The 20,833-nt window shown below is 47.0% G+C and overlaps 1 protein-coding gene across 1 annotated transcript in view; it reads right to left on the bottom strand.

The window, feature by feature from the left end:
• The window catches only part of LOC147702960 (non-selective voltage-gated ion channel VDAC1), a 152,048-nt gene that overhangs the window by 36,633 nt on the left and 94,582 nt on the right, over positions 1–20,833 (bottom strand). The gene's annotated exons all lie outside the window — the stretch shown is intronic.

The raw sequence follows: 20,833 nt of genomic DNA, 5'->3' as shown, positions 1-20,833 counted from the left end.
CTGAAGGAGAGGTGGTCTTGGGTCAGGCGCAGGTCGGTCGGGAGGGAGTTCCAGGTCTTGGCGGCCAGGTGGGAGAAGGACCTTCCTCCTGTAGTCGCTCTTCGGATGCGGGGGACGGCGGCGAGGGCGTGGTTGGCTGATCGGAGGTGGCGGTTGGGAGCGTAGAAGTTGACTCGGCTGTTGAGGTAGCTCGGGCCTTGGTCGTGTAGGGCTTTGTGTGCGTGGGTGAGGAGGCGGAAGGTGATTCTTTTGTTGACGGGGAGCCAGTGAAGGTCTCGCAGATGTCCGGAGATGTGGCTGGTTCGTGGGATGTCGAGGATGAGTCTGGCTGAGGCGTTCTGGATCCGCTGGAGTCTCTTCTGGAGCTTGGCGGTGGTCCCGGCGTAGAGGGCGTTGCCGTAGTCCAGTCGGCTGGTGACGAGGGCCTGGGTGACGGTCTTCCTGGTCTCGGTGGGGATCCACCAGAAGATCTTCCGTAGCATGCGTAGGATGTTGAAGCATGCCGAGGAGACGTTGTTGACTTGCCTGGTCATGGAGAGGGAGGAGTCCAGGATGAAGCCCAGGTTGCGTGCATGGTCTGTCGGTTTGGGTGCGGTGCCCAGGGCGGGAGGCCACCAGGAGTCGTCCCAGGCGGAGGGAGAGGAGCCCAGGATGAGGACCTCCGTCTTGTCCGAGTTCAGTTTCAGGCGGCTGGTCGTCATCCACTCGGCTACCTCTTTCATCCCTTCGTGCAGGTTGGCTCTGGCGGCGGCGGGGTCGTTGGTCAGGGAGAGGATCAGCTGGGTGTCGTCGGCGTAGGAGATTATGCTGAGGTTGTGTTTGCGTACGATGGCCGCGAGGGGGCTCATGTAGACGTTGAAGAGGGTGGGGCTCAGAGATGATCCTTGGGGGACGCCGCAGATGACTTCGGTGGCCTCTGACTTGTACGGTGGTAGGCGGACTCTCTGTGTTCTCCCGTCGAGGAAGGAGGTGATCCACTCCAGCGCCTTGTCCTGGATTCCGACGTTGCTGAGGCGCCGTACTAGGGTGCGGTGGCAGACCGTGTCGAATGCCGCGGAGAGGTCTAGGAGGATGAGGGCCGCTGTTTCTCCATTGTCCATCAGGGCTCGGATGTCGTCGGTGGCGGCGATGAGGGCGGTCTCGGTGCTGTGGTTGGCTCGGAAGCCGGACTGTGAGGGGTCGAGGGATCCGTTCGTCTCGAGGAAAGCGGTCATCTGCTTGTTGACGGTCTTCTCGATGACTTTGGCTGGAAACGGGAGGAGCGAGATGGGGCGGTAATTCTTGAGGTCGGTGGGGTCCGCTGTTGGTTTCTTGAGTAGGGCGCTGAGTTCGGCGTGTTTCCAGCTCTCGGGGAAGATGGTGGTGTCGAGGGATGTGTTGATGATGTCTCGCAGGTGGGGTGCGATGACAGCGTCGGCTTTGTTGAAGACGTGGTGAGGGCAGGGGTCGGTCGGTGATCCGGAGTGGATGGAGTTCATCGTGCGGATGGTGTCTTCGGTGCTGATCGGGGTCCAGGCGTGGAGGGTGGTGGTGGGGGGTGGTTGTTCGGTCATGGTGTGCGTTGGTTGGTTGTTGAAGCTGTTGTGTATGTCCGCGATCTTGTTGTGGAAGTATGAAGCCAGGGAGTTGCAGAGGTCTTGCGATGGGGTGATGTCGTTGTTTCCTGCGCTGGGGTTGGAAAGCTCTTTGACGATGTTGAAGAGTTCCTTGCAGTTGTGTGCGTTGTTGTCCAACCGGTCCTTGAATGCTGTTTTCTTGGCGGCGCGGATCAGCTGGTGGTGTTTCCGGGTGGCAAGTTTGAAGGAGGTCCTGTTGTCCGGTGTCGGTTCCCTTCTCCAGACTTTCTCGAGGGCTCGGCAGTTCTTCTTGGAGCTCTTGAGTTCGTCGGTGAACCATGGGGCTTTCTTGCTGCCGGGTCTGCTGGGCGGGGTCCTCAGTGGGGCGAGTTCGTCCGCGCAGTTGCTGATCCACTTCGTGAGGTTGTCGGCGGCCTGGCTGGGGTTCGCTGAGCTGGCAGGAGGGTGCTGGCTCAGGGAGGTGGCGAGCTGGTCTGCTGTGATCTTGTTCCAGCTTCTGCGGGCGGTCTGTTGCTGGTGGTGGTGGGTCGTTGTTTTCTTGAAGGTGAAGTGGACGCAGCTGTGGTCCGTCCATTGAAGCTCTGTGGTGTGGCTGAAGTTGATGTCCTTGCTGGATGAGAAGACAGCGTCGAGTGTGTGTCCGGCGAGGTGGGTGGGGGTGGACACCAGTTGCTTGAGTCCCAGGTTGGTGAGGTTGTCGAGCAGGGTGCTGGTGTTGCGGTCGTTGTTGTTCTCCAGATGGAAGTTGAGGTCTCCCAGGAGGATGTAGTCAGCGGAGGGGAGGGCATGTGGGCTGACGAAGTCGGCGATGTCCTCGCTGAATTGTGTGCGTGGTCCAGGGGGTCGGTAGATCAGGGTGCCTCTGAGGGTGGTGTTCGGGTTGGTGTGGATCTGGAAATGCAGGTGTTCGGCGGTGGTCAGGGAGTTGTCGGTGCTGGTCGTGAGACGGATGGTGCTCCTGTGGATGATGGCGATGCCTCCTCCCATCTGGTTGGCGTTTCGGTCCCTCCGGACGATCTTGTAGCCCTCTGGGATGGCGATGGCGATGTCGGGAGCTGAAGAGGCGTTCATCCAGGTCTCCGTGAGGAAGGCAACGTCTGGAGCTGTGGTGTCGAGGAGGTTCCAGAGTTCGATGGCATGTCTGTGGATGGAGCGGGTGTTGAGCAGGATGCACTTGAGGTGGGTACTGCTGGTGTTCGGCTTGGTGGGTGCTGGTGCGAGGCAGGTCCGGATGCAGGTGAACTTGCAGGCGTGGCAGCTGAAGGGTCCGTGGGTACATTGTGGAGAGGCTTGATGGCATTCTGGGAGTCGGCCGGTGTTGAGAGCGGTGAGGGTGGCGGCGGAGTACGTCAGGCGGGTCGGTCGGGGTCTTCGTGGGCCAGGGGTCCTGGCGCTGGTCGCGATCCGGTCGCGGACGGGCGTAGACGGGCTTACCTTCGGCGCACAATCGGCGCGCCCGCTGCGCGTGACCGCTGCGCGTCCGCACGGTCGCCATTTAAGGCGAAGTGCGCGGGTGGGCGGAGCAGCTGGGAGGCGGGAGCGGGGAGGGAACAGAAGAGAAAAAGGGGCGGGGCCAATGTCGGTGGCGGGAAGCGAGAGCGGAGGGCGGCGAGGTAGGCGGCCAATCAGGAAGGAAACAGGACACGGCACAGGGGATACAAAGAAATTAACAGGCACAAATTTAGGGCAAAACAAATAAAAACGGCAAAATACGCGAGCAGACGGCAGAAACAGACAAGCACAAATTACGGGCAAAACAAGGAAAAACAGCAAAATACGCGAGCAGACGGCAGAAACAGACAAGCACAAATTTAGGGCAAAACAAGGAAAAACAGCAAAATACGCGAGCAGACGGCAGAAACAGACAAGCACAAATTACGGGCAAAACAAATAAAAACAGCAAAATACGCGAGCAGACGGCAGAAACAGACAAGCACAAATTTAGGGCAAAACAACTGGGAAACCAGAGGGGAGCGACCACGGCGTCAGCGAGGCCGGCGGCGAGGCAGAAGGCAGGCAGAGGGGAACACACGCAGCAGCTGGTGGCCGTGCGGCGCGGGGGTGTCCCACAAGTGGTCTACAGGTACTCCTCTACAGTTACTAGTGTGGATTTGCCCACAGGGAGGGAAATGTTCAGGAGTAAATATAACATTTCTGTCTTTGCAAAATTAACTCAGTCAAAACACTTTATTCGATTAGTAAAAATCATAAAAGGCACAAAATTCATAGGCTACATTATACAGTCGTACGATCATACAGTACATCAACAATATTTGAAAACAATATTTAAAAACACAGTTGATAAAAGCACTCAATAAGAAATCAGTCAGGGTTACATGCGGTAAGAAATATCTTTGATCTGCGCCGCATAGCTGCCACCAAAAAACTTGTCACACTAAACATAAGAATTATCCGAAGGGGATAGACCTTCTCGGAGTGCTAACTCTCTCCTCCTGAAACCACAGATCTTTTGCAAAAAGAGAACGTGTCAAGGAGCTGTCCCCGGCTCTGCGCCGAAGATCTGGAGCTCTCTCCCACCGGAAATATGCAGAATCTCCTCCATGGTATCCTTCAAATTGGAAGTAAAAAGATGCGCATTTAATAAGTTCCTACCTTTAAAAGGATCTCGGATCGTCAGCTCTAATGCTCTGGATTTATACCCCAAGTCCTGCCTTTGGTGTTATTCTGCTTTACTAGTCACTTGCTCCTCTACCAGTTCTCTATGGTCCAATTATTATCTTATCCTTTGTTGTCCCTTTTGTTCGTAACCTTTTTGTTTGATATGCATATTTGATTATTTTGGGTTAGTATTCCTTTTGATGATTGTACTGCAACTATTACCTTCCTCTCTCTCACTCAAATTGTAAAGCGCTCTGATATCCTTCGGGATCACGTTCGCGCTATATAAAACCTCATAAATAAATAAATAAATAATGCGAGTGCTGCTTAACATCTGTAAATATATCAGCGCGGGTCTAGCTTGTGTAAAACCAGCATCTTTTAGAATTGGGAGCAGATTTTTTTCCGAATGTCAAGATAGAACCCACAGAACATAATGAAATGCATCGTGTCTTGATAAGAAAAATTATCACACTTGCACGGGCTACTGCATTCTGGTTTGCCCCAGGTTGGGTAAAAACCCAAAGAATACTGGATCAGATTAAATCTAAATCTTATCAATAAAAATCTATGATATGGGTTGGAGACAATTCTTAAGTATGGTTCCAGCGAGGGGGAGGATAGTAGCATAAAATTTGCTCTAACCAAAGGTTTTGTAAGTTCCCTCTCCTCACGATCCAATTTTACCATGTCTAGGAAATGAAACTTAATCCAAGTTACATCCTTCTTAGTAATGTGAGTTGGCGAAGTATAAAGCTCGGGACGCCCTAGACGTGAGAACGTCAGTCTGACGAACTCAAGCCAGGGTATTCTTTTGGCATTGTCCATGGCTACAATGATATTAAGAATCAGATGGTTTATTGTGATTTACTATTTTTGTCTATTTTCCACCAGGAAAATATTATTCCTGGTGGGTAAAACCAGCTTACCTACGCTTGACACATTTTGGGAGGTATTACCCACTCTTTCCGGCACCCGAAGAAAACCAATTCACTATAATCCTAGAACATCATGGGTATTTTCTTTGAATTCATAAATTGAAGAATATCGCGGTCCATGTGCGAGATCCCACAACACATATTAAAAATCTATTTGTAAACTGAAGCTAAAAAACTTCACGGGAGTCAGAGCAGGGGTATGATGTACGCGAGTTGCGCGCCACCCTCCTAACAGATTCAGAAAAGGGGGTGGTGATGGACAGAGTATCTGAATTAAACAGAACACTCGTACCCAGTCAACAGATCAGGGCTTGATCCATCACCGTTTTTTAGCTCACTGCACCATCCCAGCTCAGAACCTGGCTACATGCCACCCCCTTTTCTGAACCCTCCTAACCGGGCAACAAAGTGCTCATTTGGCTAAAACCAGTCAGCACCGGACCTCATTACCAGGGGTCTCACCAATCCAGGCCTTCAGTCCTGGAACACAGAGGCAGAACAAGTTACAAGACGACAGTCAGCACTGGCTTGCGGTAGTGTCAGTTAGGAAGACCTCATTCCTTCCCTTTTTAACAATACACTGGTCCTGAAGAATTGCCAATTAACCCGTTAGGGGCAGAAGGCGAGAAACATGTCACGCACATACACTATCTTGACCCTGTAGGATCATAGTCCCCAAACAGGGCTCACTTATTTTAGTTAGGTTAGTATTCCCGCAGAATAAAATTTGCTCCAAACAGGGCAGTACTAAACCTATTTCTAAACCACTTTTCACTCTCAATTCACAACCTTGATCTCATACCCTCCGCCACCCATCAGCTGTCTCTTAAAAAGATCTCCGGCAAAGAGCCCCTTTGTGGGTGCCTGTCGGCATTACAGCGCTGACCTGACGAGGAGCACAGCCCAATGATGAAGCATGACATCCTTCGGGGTGTGTGAGGACATTCATAAGAGACCTGTGCACTCCCCTTTTCCCTTTCGGGAACTGCACACTCACTTGACAAAGGGGGAAACTAATGCAATTGGCATTGCACTTCACATGAGGGAACTGGCGACACTGCTACTCTCCTTGTAGGATTCTGGAAGTTGCAGAATACAATGCAAGGTGAGTTAGTTCATGTGCCATTTGGGACACAGAATAATGGCTCTCTGGTGAGTAGGCCCTGACCCCTGCTAAATACCATTAAGTCAATGAAGACCTCAAAGATTAAGCAAAAATCAAAAACTTTCCTCCAAGTTGATAAGTCGCAACAAGGGTGGCAGGTAAAATATTGTATGAGGCCATTTTGAGAATGCTACTCAGTCAGAGATCATAGTGAAAAACAAAAAGGCATCTAGTCATTCTCCCCGGAAGTCTCAGCTTGGCCCTTCGGCAAACTCCCGACATGTTTTTTAATCTTATAAAATAACAGATGCCTCTGTTCTCAGCAGAAAGGGAAGCTGCTTTTTGCAAAAGACAATTTAGGTTCCCTTACTTTTTGATTTTAAGAGGAATTAATTTGTTTAATGTCATTGCATCTAGACAGAAATTTTCACGACTCCACTAATGAGTATTTCTGTAATGTGTAATCATCGCTTCCACCTCCTCATATTTGCTTCAGTCACAGGGACTGGGTGAGTAGCAAAATTGGGATTGGGAAGGAGCCTGAAGTCTGAGCCAATGTGAACTCTTTAAGACTCAATAATACACTTTTCCAGTTAGGAGTCTTCGTTCCAGCAGAGAGGACTTTGGACAATTGTCATTTCAGTAGGCACCTTGTTCAACTAACAGTCCCAGAAGAAGGATTTCCATTCCACTAGAAAAAGCACAACTACATCATTTCCCCTGGGCAGTTCCAAAGAGACAGCAGTCCTACGGAAGAGGAAAAATACTCTGTCACTGAAAAGTAATGAAGGTGGTGGCTAAAGGAAAAAAGCATTGGCATGGCCAATACGTCTCGCCTTTGGGACCAAATGTGTTTAGCCTGTGCCACCAGGGATTAAAGAGCTATACAATTACTATAAACTGGGCAGTGTGATTCAGGAATACACGCATGCCTCAGGATACATTTATGGTCACATTCCAAAGCTTTTTAACGCACGGGCAGAAAGAGAAGTGCCGTGTACAATGATCCAAGTCAACAGCACTATAATATTCTGTGTGTGACTGAACAGCCTATGAACCAAAAGCAGTGAAGTACCTTCCAATGGTGGGGACGTCACATCAATCTTCCCCCAGGCCTCTATTCACCAGGGGCCCCTCTCCAGAGTTTTCTATTGAAAAAAACAGCTAGCATTATCTGTTTACCAGCAAGCCTATTGCCCTATGTTACAGTCCCCTGGATATAGGAGGATTAGACATAGCAACAACAACAAAATGCTCCCATTTGTCAGGCAGAGGGGAAATAATGATTAAAGAGGGACAGCATCAGCATCACAATCTCTGTGCACCTAAAAACAAAAAAATTAACCTGAACTTGTGTATGTATGGTAGCTGGCGCTTTTGTAAAGAGCTCCAATACCTTCTGGTCTCTTGAGTTCACATAAAAACAAGAGTCAGAGAAAATGTGACAGGAGTCTACCAAGCCTTGCACTTAATTGTGCTGCAAGGCTGGGCTGCTCAAGGTCTGTTGACCAAGGCTCGCTAAAGCAACAAGTAGAGTAGCGGGAGAGGTTTGAGGGAAATACTCTCACTTTGAAGTCAGAGAAAATTAAAGAGGTTATTTCGAAAAAAAGCGTCTGACATTTCATCTCGGTACTGGGATGGGGAGATTAAGTGACGGGCGCCGAAGCTGAACCCCGAAGATGGCCAACCGGTAACAAAAGCAGGAATGTAAGAAAAAATAGTCCCTTAAATGACCACCTAAAACACAGAAGTGTCATGTTAACAGTAATTGGGTGGTGCTCTGTGGAAGGATACCAAACAAAAACCTGAGGGACAAAGAGGAAGGATTAACCACTAGCAAGCAAGCATTTTTGAACAATCGAAGGGACGAATAAAAAGGCAATGGGTGGGCTGCAAGAATACAGAGTGAATACAACATGTCTCGAATACAACTGTCTCGAAGAGACAGTGCATGCCCTGGCTAGGCTCGACCTATAAAAAGTCAGAAATGTAGGGCATTATCAGTCATCTTACATTTAATTAACAACTGCAACTGCTGAGTCAACATGGTGGTCAGAGAAAATTACAAAAGGAAAATGGACTAGGTTAATGACATTGAAGCCTGCCAGGCCAGAAAATAAAATTGGAGAGTCTCTTTGGCACTCTGAGCAACAGAAAATATGCAGTAAGAAATGCGGAAGGGACCCTTTGGCACAACATGAAATAATACTTCAAATAGGGGAGCAGGGGACAGCTCTACAGGGTAAGTCCCTCCTTCAGCGCAGTAACACTACTAGCGAGGAACATAGAACTGTGAAGTTAATCCCAGCAAAGTCACCTATGCTCTCAATTCACATCAACAGGAACTCTACGGTCCTTTACGGGTTTCCAAGTCTGATAAAAGCTCTATGTTATCCTTAATTTGTGGAAAACTCGTTCAGGAAAAAAAAAACACAGTTCGAAGTAGGCTAAAACTCTATATTAGGTTACCGGTAGGAAATTGAATTAAACGTTTCTGAAATCGCCACCTGTCAATGAGAAACTGAGAAGAATACTTTTACCATGATCTTACTTTAGCAGTGCTCTGCTTACATTTTAATCAGATGTCAATTTTAGTACTAGAGATATTTGTACACCGACAGAATTAAGCAGCACGTTATTCAATGGAATGGGAACTGAGGACTTTTAGAAGAAATGCCACTATAATTAACTTGCACTTACAACCACAAGGCGAATAGTAAGATCAAAAGAAATCTCAGTCACTGGATCACAAATGAGAGGAAGAACAGAAGCTTCTGCCACAGGAAATGAGAAGCTTTTGCAACAGTCGCAGTTTTTCAAAGGAAGGCAAGAAAGAAGGATCCATCCAGGGAATAACCTTCAACACAACTTAACCACCACAAGAAGAACAGAAAGGAATGCCAGGACCTAGAGGATCTTTGCACTGGGAGCGGTGATGGGTGGCTGGATGGAGATGGGAATGTTATTACACTGCTAGTTAACACACTTAATTTCTAAGAACTGTGTGGGGTTCCTAGAACTCAAAACAATGGTTCTCCATTTACGGGCCATGAAATAAAAAGGAAATCTAAGTTGGCCCTGCGAGGTTTGAACATATGACTTTGAGGGCACAGCAGATCTGTGTAGGGCATTTCAATGACAAAGAAAAGAGCAGAATCTCTCTTAGAAGAGGAATGGTGAGGATCTAGGACTTCCAAGATAGTTGCAATTCTACAGTCGGATCTAAATCTTTCACCACTGAATAACAGAGTGGCAGAATTCGATTATAGGTTATTCTGTGTGGCAAAGCAGAGAGTGCATCAATCAGAAGTGTAACACTTAGGGAACAGGTTCACTAAATACATTTCAACCACAGCAGAGGAAGATGCTAGGTACCTTAACCTTTTAGTTCACCCCAAACTGGGCCCAGACCAAAGCCATTAATTACCAATGAAGCTAATGTTAAGAATTCAAGAGGGGCTGCAACAGGAAGACTACTACTAGAGGACATTTTCTGTGACTCGCCTGCAATGGTTCCTTTGCAGAAGCATAGCAACATACCTTGGCAGAAGTACAAAAAAGATTTTGTTTAAAATATCTTTGGCCGGGACTGAAAAAGAACTGTAAAGCCCATTCAAGTTAAACATTAGGCCATACCTCTGGCTCCTCTATAAACATTGTACAAGGAAGTGCAAAGCAAACAAGCATTGGTAAATGCATTTCACCTATGTTAATAATTAGCAGTTTTTTGTTGAAAGTTGTAGCTTGGGGAATAGTTGTGCAATATAAGTTACTGAAACTCCGTTCAAGTGTTAGGACTTTTTTTTTTTTTTTTTTAAAGAAGGCAATATGCTGTGCTGTTACTGGTGGTATTATAAAGTGGGAGATTCGTTAAATAGGGTAATTCTATGTATGGTGGCAGAGGGGTGGCAACACATAATTGCTTCTGGTGCTGTAAGAATGCAAGCTCCAGCCCTAATGTTACCTTCTAGCCATCAAAACACCTTGCTGATCAGGGGGTATAAATTGCAGGAATCAGCGTCTAAGATAAAGATTGCTTGGTGGAATTATTAACAGGCAGCTCAATCTCGTATCCTTCTGAGGTTGATACAATTAGTACCACTGAGATGTGTAAATAAACACAGAGCTCATACAGTGTATCACATAAATGCTGTGATTCACATGAGCCTAATCTTGGTGTTAAAGCCATCCTTGACTTCATGCGTACAACCCTGCACTTTACTCTATGCCAGGTCTTTAAAGTTGAGCAATCTAAACCCAGAACCTATTGCTCCATTACACAATCATAATCCACCTGGTCTGTCGCCAGTTGTTATATTTTGTCCTAAATGAGCCATACATTGTAGTCCTAGTGATAGTAAGACCTCTGTATCCTACATACTGTGAATGCAAGGAGGTATTAATATAGTCATCATACCCCACTTGCACTTATGTAAATCCGACCCCACTTACCAGTCTGCAGGTTTAACATTTGGGCTACACAAAACAAAAAAAAACAGGAGATTGGGTTCGCTTTGTTCACCAGGAGAAGGGTCTGCATGTCAGGGATGGGCGGAGACGTGATGTGCAGATGTCTGGAATAGGATTTGCAATTGACATGTCCATAGCGTTGACATGCCTATATATATGCAGAACTACAAGTCCTATAATGCAAAAGACAAATGGATTGGACAGCACGCTCATATAAGATGGCATGGGGACATGCGTCTGTGGCTACAAGCAACACTTGCAAGAGGCAGAATATAAAATGGTGCCGAACATGGGCAATGACCTAGTTGAAACAATAATGGCGTGAACCAAGCACTATAAGGGGTTTAGTTTCAAACAGTGCAAGTCCTTTCGGCTGCTATTAGAGGGTGCAGTTGTGGAGTCACTCTGTCACGGCCATGCAGGAGATGTGAAAGGTGTAAAACGTTGGCCAAGCAGACTTATCTGTCCCGCACGGTAATAGAGGGGATCGTAAGGGAGAGACCTGCAAAGCATGGTCTGCATGGGCGAAGTAAGAGACAAGAACTGGCAGTAGAGTGTCCCCAAACCTGTTCAAGCCTTTCTATGTGCAGAAGCATGTGTTACACTAAGAAACAGTCATTAAACTAAAATTTTTAGCGAAAGTCGCGGAGGTGATCAACCCGCTGGCTAATCCGCTTTTGAATCTTTCGCTGAGGCTAGGTGTGGTCCCGCAAACCTGGAAGCAGGCGATGGTGATCCCCTTGCTTAAAAAATCTGGCCTAGACCCGAAGGCCCCAGTTAATTATAGGCCCATCTCTTTGCTGCCGGCCCTCACGAAGATTCTGGAAAAGCACGTACAAGGCGTGCTCTCCAATTTCCTTGAATCTAATGAGATCTTGCACCCCACCCAATCGGGCTTTCGTCCCCATCTTAGCACTGAGACTGCGCTCCTGGAGGTTTCGGAAACCATTAAAGGGGTTCTGGACTCTGGGGGCAAAGTCATGCTGGTGATGCTAGACCTGTCGGCGGCTTTCGACACCGTTCCCCATGATGGTCTCCTCGCAAGACTTCGCGAGATAGGCATACGGGGGACGGTGTTCGACTGGTTTTCTTCCTTTCTTGCCGGCCGCCGGCAAACGATCTGGGCGCCGCCTGATTCCGCCGTGATGCCGCCTCTGGGAGTCGGGGTCCCTCAGGGCTCTATTCTGAGCCCGACCCTCTTTAACATCATTATGACCCCGTTGGCGGCACTGGTGGAGTCGCATGGTGCCCAGATCGTGTCCTATGCGGATGACACCCAGCTCCTCTTCTCTTGTACGAGAGGAGGCGACTTTGATGGGGAGAGTATTCGGGATTGCCTTGGGGCTGTTTTTCATTGGTTCCATCTAAACAGCCTCAAGTGCAATTCCGACAAGTCCGAAGTACTTTTCTTTGGGTGCGACACCGAGCCTGATTGGCAGACTTGGTGGCCACAGGATATGTTCCCTCCATCCTGCTCCTCTCAGGTTGCAAAGAATCTGGGGGTGAAGCTGGATAACAGGTTAACCTTGAAATCGCAGATCCTGGGGGTGTCTGGCATGTGCTTTGGCATCCTTAGGATGCTGCGGAGGTTTCTTCCTTTGTTATCCGTGGAACATAGGACGCTGACAGTTCAGGCTCTGATTGGGTCCAGGTTGGATTATTCCAACATTCTCTACCTGGGCCTTCCAGAGCACCTGCTGCAGCGCCTTCAAGTGGTGCAGAACGCCGCGGCCAGGGCTATCTTCGGCCTTAGTAGGCGCTCCAGTACCTCGGGCTTGCTGGTAACGTTACATTGGTTGCCCATTCGCAAGAGGATCGCCTTTAAGGCTTTGACCTTGGTCTATAAAGCTCTTCACAAGGGGGGGGCTAAGTACCTCCAAAAGAGAATGGTCTTTTATCATCCGACCAGGTCTCTGAGGTCGGAATCCCTGCACCTTGCTGTCGTCCCTCGGGTAAAGAAAGCGCGCCTTGGTGGGCGCTCTTTTGGATTGCTGGCATCTCAGCTTTGGAACTCTCTGCCGCTGGCCCTGCGGGGTGCCACGAGCTTATTGGCTTTTAGGAAAGGCCTTAAGACGTGGCTTTTTACTCAGTAGCCGTTCTTTTTGGTATTTCTGGCTCACTACTCTTTTAGTCTTTTATCTGGTGTTATGTTATTATGTTGCAGTTTTCTTGCTTTCTCCAATAAAAGCGCCGGGACACTCTTTTTGAGTAGCCGTGCGCTATAAAAATGAACCAATAACATAACATAACATAACATAACATGTTGCCAAAGTACAGGCAAAAACAATATCCTTACTTGTTTGTGAAACCTCCTTAAAGCCAGTAGCGCGTGTAGCACAGGAAGCCGTATCCATTCTGTATGTATATCAAGGGCGAAAGCCTTTCAGTTTATAGGAGCACGTGTTTCACTTCAAAATAGTAACTTTATCAAAACACAGGCGAAAGCAATATCCCTACTGGCTGCTAGACCTCCCTTAACTGAGGAATGCGTGTAGCCCAGGGAACAATCGTCATAGTAAATTATATGCATATGCACAGTAGCGCCTGAAGTGAGAAGCCACGCTGCATAAAAGCCTTCAGAAGCAAAGTTTGTATATAGAGGCTAATTGTGTTAGCAAAAATGGGCATGGTGTGCCCCCTTACCCGTTGTGGGTTAAATCCCGGCAAACAATTGCTGTCACGAGAGGCACTGCGTTAACTTACCAGAGTTCAATAAAATAAACGTATAAGACATCTTGCCAAGATCCTCCTGAATGAAAGCTTGGACAATCAAAGGTGAAAAATCTTGTGCCGTTTTCCATCCCAGTCACTATGGCAGTGGGTGTGAGGCGAGAACACATATGAAGAATTCACCTGCATGCGTGCAGCGAGCGAGCAGGATTCTTGTGAGGAATGTTTGGGGTGTTACCTCCCCCTGAGAATTCTTTTCAAAGGGGAAGGGGTCTAACCGTGCATTTTTCAGCACAATTTCGATCATACATTGAGAAAAAATACACCAGTATGTGCATGCATTTTTATAGCACCACCTTAAAATATTTTAGATTTCCAGGACTGCCTAGCAAGCCTGAAGTCCCATGGGCTGGCCAATGGTGCTCAGGGTCACAATTATCCTGTGAAACGTTTGTACAATGATTTGATGCATTACAGAAACAAATGATCCTACTGTATATGGTAGAATTAACATAGCTCAATGTGCATGTATGTCAGGATGAAAGGCGAGGAACTTGGAGGATAATGGTCACAAATAAAGAAAGGCCCAGTTGTTGTGTGGGTGCTCTAACAGCTGCAGTCAAGCCAGGCATTGGTATTATTATTAGGCAATTTATTGAGCGCACCAATACCTTTAGGTGTCTCAGCGCGGAGGACAGCTGGGTTGAGGAAGAGATGGGGAAAGGAAGGTTTATTTATTGAACAACCAAGTGTTTAATTGTTTACGGAAGGATAAAGTGGGTATGGTTTTGATATGTAGAGTGAGTGTGTTCCAAAGTTTGGCGGTGGCGACAGTGAATCTTCTGTCACCCCAGGTGGCCTTTTTGGTTCTGGGCACAGTCAGCAGATGAGCTGCCGAGGAGCGTAGGGATCTAGCAGTCTATAGGAGCATAGACTGTTTTTGAGAAATTCAGGTCCTATGTTGTGGATTGCCTTGTAGGCACTACAGAGGGCTTTGAACTTTGTTCTGCTTTTGATGGGCAGCCAGTGTAGCTGTCGGAGTACCTTGGAGATAGGTTTGCACTAAGGGGTGCATGTGAGAATTCTTGCTGCTGCGTTTTGCACCATCTGCAATTTATGTAGGACTCTTTCCTGGGCATTAATAAGTAGGCAGTTACAATAGTCTATCTTAGACATGACGAGTGTACTGATGAGTCTTCTCTGCATTAGGAGGAAGGTAGGGCAGAAGTTTATTTATCAACCTGATGGTGAAAAAGGATGATGAGACGACAGAGTTAACGTGATAAATATAAGAAAGTTTGTCATCAAACAGGACTCCCAGATTTCTGACTTTAGTGACAGGGTGTGCGGAGGTGAGCCCAACTCGTCGGGCCACCAGGAAGGAGACCAGCTGGGGGAGAGATTTCCGAAGATCATCACCTCTGTACTGATGGCAAACATTTCCTCTCTGAAGATAGCCGAAACTGACTTGCCATGGTCATGGATCTCCAACACAATCAGAGTAGCGTTGGCGTAGGACGTAAGACGCAGATTGTGAGACTTGATGTTCCTGGCCAGGTCCGATACGTATATATTAAACAGGGTTGGGCCTAGCGAGGATCCCTGAGGGATCCCACATGGTAGTGAGAAGGAAGGGGAGTTGAAGTTGCCGAACTTTATACGTTGGGTACAGTTAGACAAGAAGGATGTCAGAAGGGCTTTTGCTTTGTCTTTAATACCTATGGTTGAGACACAGTAAATTAAAGTTTAGTGGCCAACCGTGTCAAATGCTGCTAAAAGATCCACCAGGACCGCTGCACCTCCCTTATCAAGAGTCATCCTGATTTCGTCAGATGCCTTAATGAGTGCAGCTTCTGTGCCGTGGCCTTTCCTAAAACCAAATTGGGTGTCGTCTAAAAAGTTTTTGTTCTCAATATAGCTGGCTAGTTGGGTATACATCACTTTTTCGATGATCTTTGCAGGGAGGGGGAGGCCTGCAATTGGTCTATAATTCTTGGTCTCTGTAGGGTTAAGGTACACTTCCTTCTCTTCTTCCCTGCTACAGAACAATCTAAGACCGAGAAGTCACTGCAATTTATGAGTCTTATTGGAAGGGCTCTCACTTCATTAAGTGTGTTGCATTATGGTTGTAGTGTCTTGAATCCTCCAGGACCTTATGAAACTTAAGCCTGGTGTTTGGCCAAGCTAAATACGGGAGAAGAGAGAAGCAATGGTAGCTTCGAGAGCACTTGCCTTTCCTTTGTTCATGATAACGCCATCGGAGCATAATATACATTTAGGTAGTGCCAGTGCAGCACTAAGGCATCCGCACAAGAGGAAGTCAGTATGCAGCAAAATGGCAGCAAATGTCCGCTAGGTAAAATGTAGCAGCAGGACAGCAAAATGCCATTGTTGCTCTAAGAATTGGAGCATGATTGAGCCAAATAACCATCTTTCCTTAACAGAGCTAATAAGCATTCCCTTTTAAATATAACAAAACGTCATTTTAGCCAAATAATGTGTTTACTTGAGAGTTTTCACAGAGACAAAGATAACACTTATAAGTTTTCATCATATCCATGATTTGGCTTAAGCTCAGTTTCTAGGATGATACGGTATCACTACTTTCTTGGACAGAGCAGTAGTGATTTAAATGGAGTGCAGGCGTCTATCATTGTTTCGTAAAACCATCCTAGTACTTGGAGGGTGTTCCCAGCGAGTAAAGAAACCCCTTGCTGCATCATCCTTGTGCGATGACAGAGTGATCACACTCTTGTGCCAGATGAGCTCCCCAGATGTCAGTGGCGGCTAGTATTTGAAGGGGCGGGGGGAATGAAATAATATATCTTTTTTTTTAAATCACACTTACCTATCTGCTGCCTTCTTTCAGTCTTTTTCCCTGCTTCCAGAGCAGGAAGCAGGATGCACCCAGCTCCCAGCCTCCCGATAGCCAATCACAATGCTGCTGTTCCCAGAGGGCCAGCCAAACCTTCATGTGCTCTTTAGGAAGTGCAAACCACTCCTCCCCTACCCTCCCCTGTCAGCAAAGCAGCCTGTCCCTGCTGCAACAAGGAAAAAATTAAATGATATCATCAATTCATTTTTCCTTTAGTGACACTGCTTAAAACCAGTGGGGCGACGCTCCTCTGCAGTAGTGGAGGAGCCGCCACTGCCAGAGGCAACAACACTTCTCCACTTTCTGTTAACAGCACTCGAGCTATAAACGTGTCTCTAATCAGACTGGGCCACCACAGACTGAAAGGGCGAGTGGACAGGAATACGGAGAAGGAAATGTGAGGAAGGCTCGAGGGGTAAGTGGCCAGAAAGCAGTGAGGGAGGGGGAATTATGAAATCTTAAAGGGGAGAGTCAGGGGTCTTGAAGAAGAGTAGACAGAAAATAAGTGGAGATCAGAATTCGGGGTCTAGTGGGGAACATAGAGGGAGGCATGACTTTCTACTTTGGGTTATGCTTGGAAGAGATGTTTCCCTGCACAATAAGGTATTGGATGTCCCTCTCCCGTGTAATATACGAGAAGTGGCTTTCTTAGAAGCAGAGAGCATTAAGACTGATCAAAATCTCACCGCACCAGCTCACAAAGGATCCTTCAGACTGATTCCAACACCACATAGATTTTTGTTATATGTATCGTTGGATTACACCTGCGGTTGGTCTACAACAGTTGTTATATTTATCCAACACAGTGGCACTTACGTTTGTTAGTCCCGATTCAATTCGAACTGGGACCTCTTGGTTTCATGCGGTTTTCTGCAGCCGATTCTTCATCCCACTGAGTTACCCCTTAGAAAAGCATGGAAAACCGTGTTCGCTGGTGAAGTCTCTAGTCACCAATTTTAGTAGATCTTGTTTCTGTGGGTTTTGTCAAAGTTATATATGCAGATAATGCCCGATTTAAGATGAAGCTGATGTGGTTGCAGCATTACATAAGCTTCTCCTTCGCAGACTATCATACTGGGTTACATGGGACCACCTACAACATTTCTTCTAGCACACGCCAGGAGTGGAAAAAATATCTGCTGTAAGATTTGGGGTCATACTCCTCTCAGAATAGGGACTCCCACATCCCTCAGTCCAGGGGGGAAGAACTATTCTAACACAGGGTCTGGCTTGAAAGATGGAGTGGAGGAAATTCGTCAAGCCAGGGATCGAGGGCGAGGGGAAATGGGTCAAAAAAAATATCAGTGAGAACTGGATTTACAGTAGCGCAGCTGTGCAAAACGCTGCGGGGAGTGTAAGCCAAGCACTGACCTATCCTCAAACCTGACAATGCAGCAAAATGGCTCTTGAATCTGGATCTTCTGAGTCCCGAACCCATGTCCAGGACAAGTGTATTTAAAAAATGAAAAAAAGGCAATCTTTAATGGTTCTACAGTATAATCTCCATGAACCAATACAAAGCAATGCTCCCTTGATGTGCGAGTTTCGTTTTGAGAGCTCATGCACATCTGAAGTTCTCTAGAGGTCTAAAGCCCGGTACATTTTAAACGATGCCAGCGTAATAAGTTCAAGGCATGACGATCACTTTGTCCTTCTAGAGCCCAAGGGCAAGCCATGCCAAGCACTTTATATCGGGTGCAACAAAAACCGGTTTTATTTTTCTTTCGGACAGTCTCATCTACGGTTCGTTCTCATACAATTAAACTTGCCTTTCCACAAAGCAGGCTGCAGGTCGAGGGAGAGAAGAGTTGAACATGTGGAGCGCACAGTGTCACACTGCTGCTATTAGAAAGCATGTGTTTCATTCAGCAGACCCCACCAATCCTCCGGGCTTTATAAATGCAAGTACACAGCAAAGCAATAAAGTATTATCCTGGTGGCCTAAATGGGACCTGTACCTTTCACGGCCCACAGGGTCATACTGAGGTTCCAATAATCATTACAGAATTGGAAGCCTCTTGTGCACACAATTGTTTGTTAGGTCGAAGCCGACCATACAGCTAGCTGTCTGGTCTGCTAAAGACATCTTGGGGTCATTCAGAAACCTTCCCTGGGAATGCATTTGCCGGTTGCTTACCATTGGAATTGTAACTCACATTTCCCGTCTTTCTATTTGCTGGTTTTATTTGTTTTAAGCTGTCCAGGGTGAGTTTGTCCCTCCCAAAGAGCAACACCTTTTCACACCCATTCCCTTTGTATTCTTCCACGAGTACTCCTCTCTGTAAACAGGTCTGTTAATCTGGCTCGATCTTGCCATTATTGCTGTGCATTCAAAGACCGAAGTCAAATATCAGGCTTTGTCTTCCAAGGGAGACTGGTGGTTACTTTTCTTCTTCCAAGGGAGACTAAACATGTGTGCTACCGTTCCTTACAAGTTTTTTCTAATACAGAAGTTTAAAAACATACATCTTTTGGCCTAGTTCACTTAAGCTTCTGCCCAGTTCTGGCACATCTTCATGGCAGGGATACTTTCTACTGACCAAGAATAAGTTGGGAGATGTAGAACACTTCAGTCTAATGCTAGGTAATTGGAAGACTATAGCTGGAAAATTAGACCAAATGCGGTTTTTGAAACAGATTTTAGAACTCAACAAGGGAGATATCTTCCTAAATAAGGAAAACCAAGGGACTAAACTTGTTAAATAGGCCAGGCTGACCGCCCTAGAGCTAAGTGATCAAAAAGTGACAACATGGGAGACGACAAAACGAATCTGCAGTCATTACAGACAACTTCATTATACAAGGTAAAACGCTTCTACAAACTGAAACTGGCTGTACCAGCTTCTCCTTTCTATCGGACGTTAAAACAGGCATATAAATACTTTTACAATAAAATTAACTTATTTGGTAATCGAATATGCTACTTACCAGTATGCATCTGTTCTTGTCATGTAGGGCTGCTGATATTCATATCTGTGCATAGATCGCCGCCTACTGTTGGGTCCGGATGATTGCACATTGTTGTCCTGGAAGAGTCTTCGAAGTATCACGAGATAGGTGGCTCCTCCCCTGGACTACAGTGCGCATGGGCATCCTCTCCATCCTCAGATTGTTTTTCGCCATTGTGGCAGAGATGGAGTGCAATACAGTGAGTGATATCCATGCTAGATAGTAATTCTGAATGCTACAGCTGCTACAGGCGCCGGGGAGGAGGGGGGGCGATATAAATGTCAGCAGCCCTACATGCCAAGAACAGATGCATACTGGTAAGTAGCATATTCGGTTTGAGGCATGTGGGCTGCTGAATTCATATCTGTGCATAGATTACACAGCAGTCCCCCCCTGTTAGCGGCGGCTGCCCGTGCCAGCTGCAGCAGTCTGAAAAAGAGTTTTGAGAACAGCCTGTCCTACAGCTGCCTGCTGTTTAGAATGCACATCTACGCAGTAGTGTTTCGTAAATGTATGTGTGGTGGACCAAGTGGCTGTCTTACATATCTCTTCTAAAGGAATATTCCCCAGGAAAGCCATGGACTCTCCTAACTTACGTGTGGAGTGTGCTCGTGGTGGAATGGTTAGTGTGCGTTTAGCCTTGGCATAGCAAATCTGTATACATTTAACGATCCACCTGGCTATCCCTGCTTTGGAAATGGGGTTGCCTTTGTGTTGTGTTGTGGAGAAAAGGCAAACGAAAAGCTGTTTTGTTTTTCTGAAATCCTTCGCTCTATCTATCTGGTACATTAGAGCCCTTTTGACATCTAACGTGTGTAGGGATCGCTCTGCGACATTTTCCGGATTGGGAAAGAAAACTGGCAGTTCTATGTTCTGGTTCATGTGGAACTGCGAAATCACTTTAGGCATAAATGTAGGGTTGGTGCGTAATACCACCCTATTTACGTGGACCTGGATGAATGGCTCTTGGATGATTAGTGCCTGGAGTTCACCAACTCTCCTCAGTGAGGTAATGGCCACTGGGAAAGCAACTTTTCAAGTCAGAAATTGAAGCTCACAAGAGTGTAGAGGTTCAAAAGGTGGTCCCATCAGTCTGGTGAGGACCACATTCAGGTTCCAGACTGGTGACGGTGGGTGTATGGGAGGGATCACTCTTTTAAGTCCCTCCAGAAAAGCTTTAATGGCAGGCACTCTGAATAAGGAGAGGTGCTGCCTGTTTTGAAGATAGGCTGCGATGGCGGATAAATGTATGCAACTGGACCTGTCAGGGATGAGGAATTTGTATCGCCCGACGCCCGAGACATCTAGATTTATTACCAGGGCAAGAGCTTCAAATGTCTTTTTTGTCCAAAGGACAAGCAGACTACATATTAGTTCAAATAGGGACATAACTGCTACTTTCACCGGCTGACAGCTAATCAGAAATCCGAAGCAGATGCCTTCAATAACTAAAATGATTAAAGGCCTATTATTCGCTGAAAGCCACTGACTGTAGCCACTATTTGTATGGGCCCGAGACTGCCGTTGTGAAATTAAGATTGTTGAAATGCAAAATCGAGCGGCTTTTTTTGCAGACTTTAAATCACACGTGATGGAGCAGGATAGCACAGCTCGCATCGGACTGCCAAAT

Source organism: Lissotriton vulgaris, chromosome 7 (assembly GCF_964263255.1).
Source record: "Lissotriton vulgaris chromosome 7, aLisVul1.2, whole genome shotgun sequence".
Taxonomy (NCBI): domain Eukaryota; kingdom Metazoa; phylum Chordata; class Amphibia; order Caudata; family Salamandridae; genus Lissotriton; species Lissotriton vulgaris.
The sequence above is the reverse complement of the archived record's forward strand: the minus strand, read 5'-3'. Positions and strand labels throughout refer to the sequence as shown.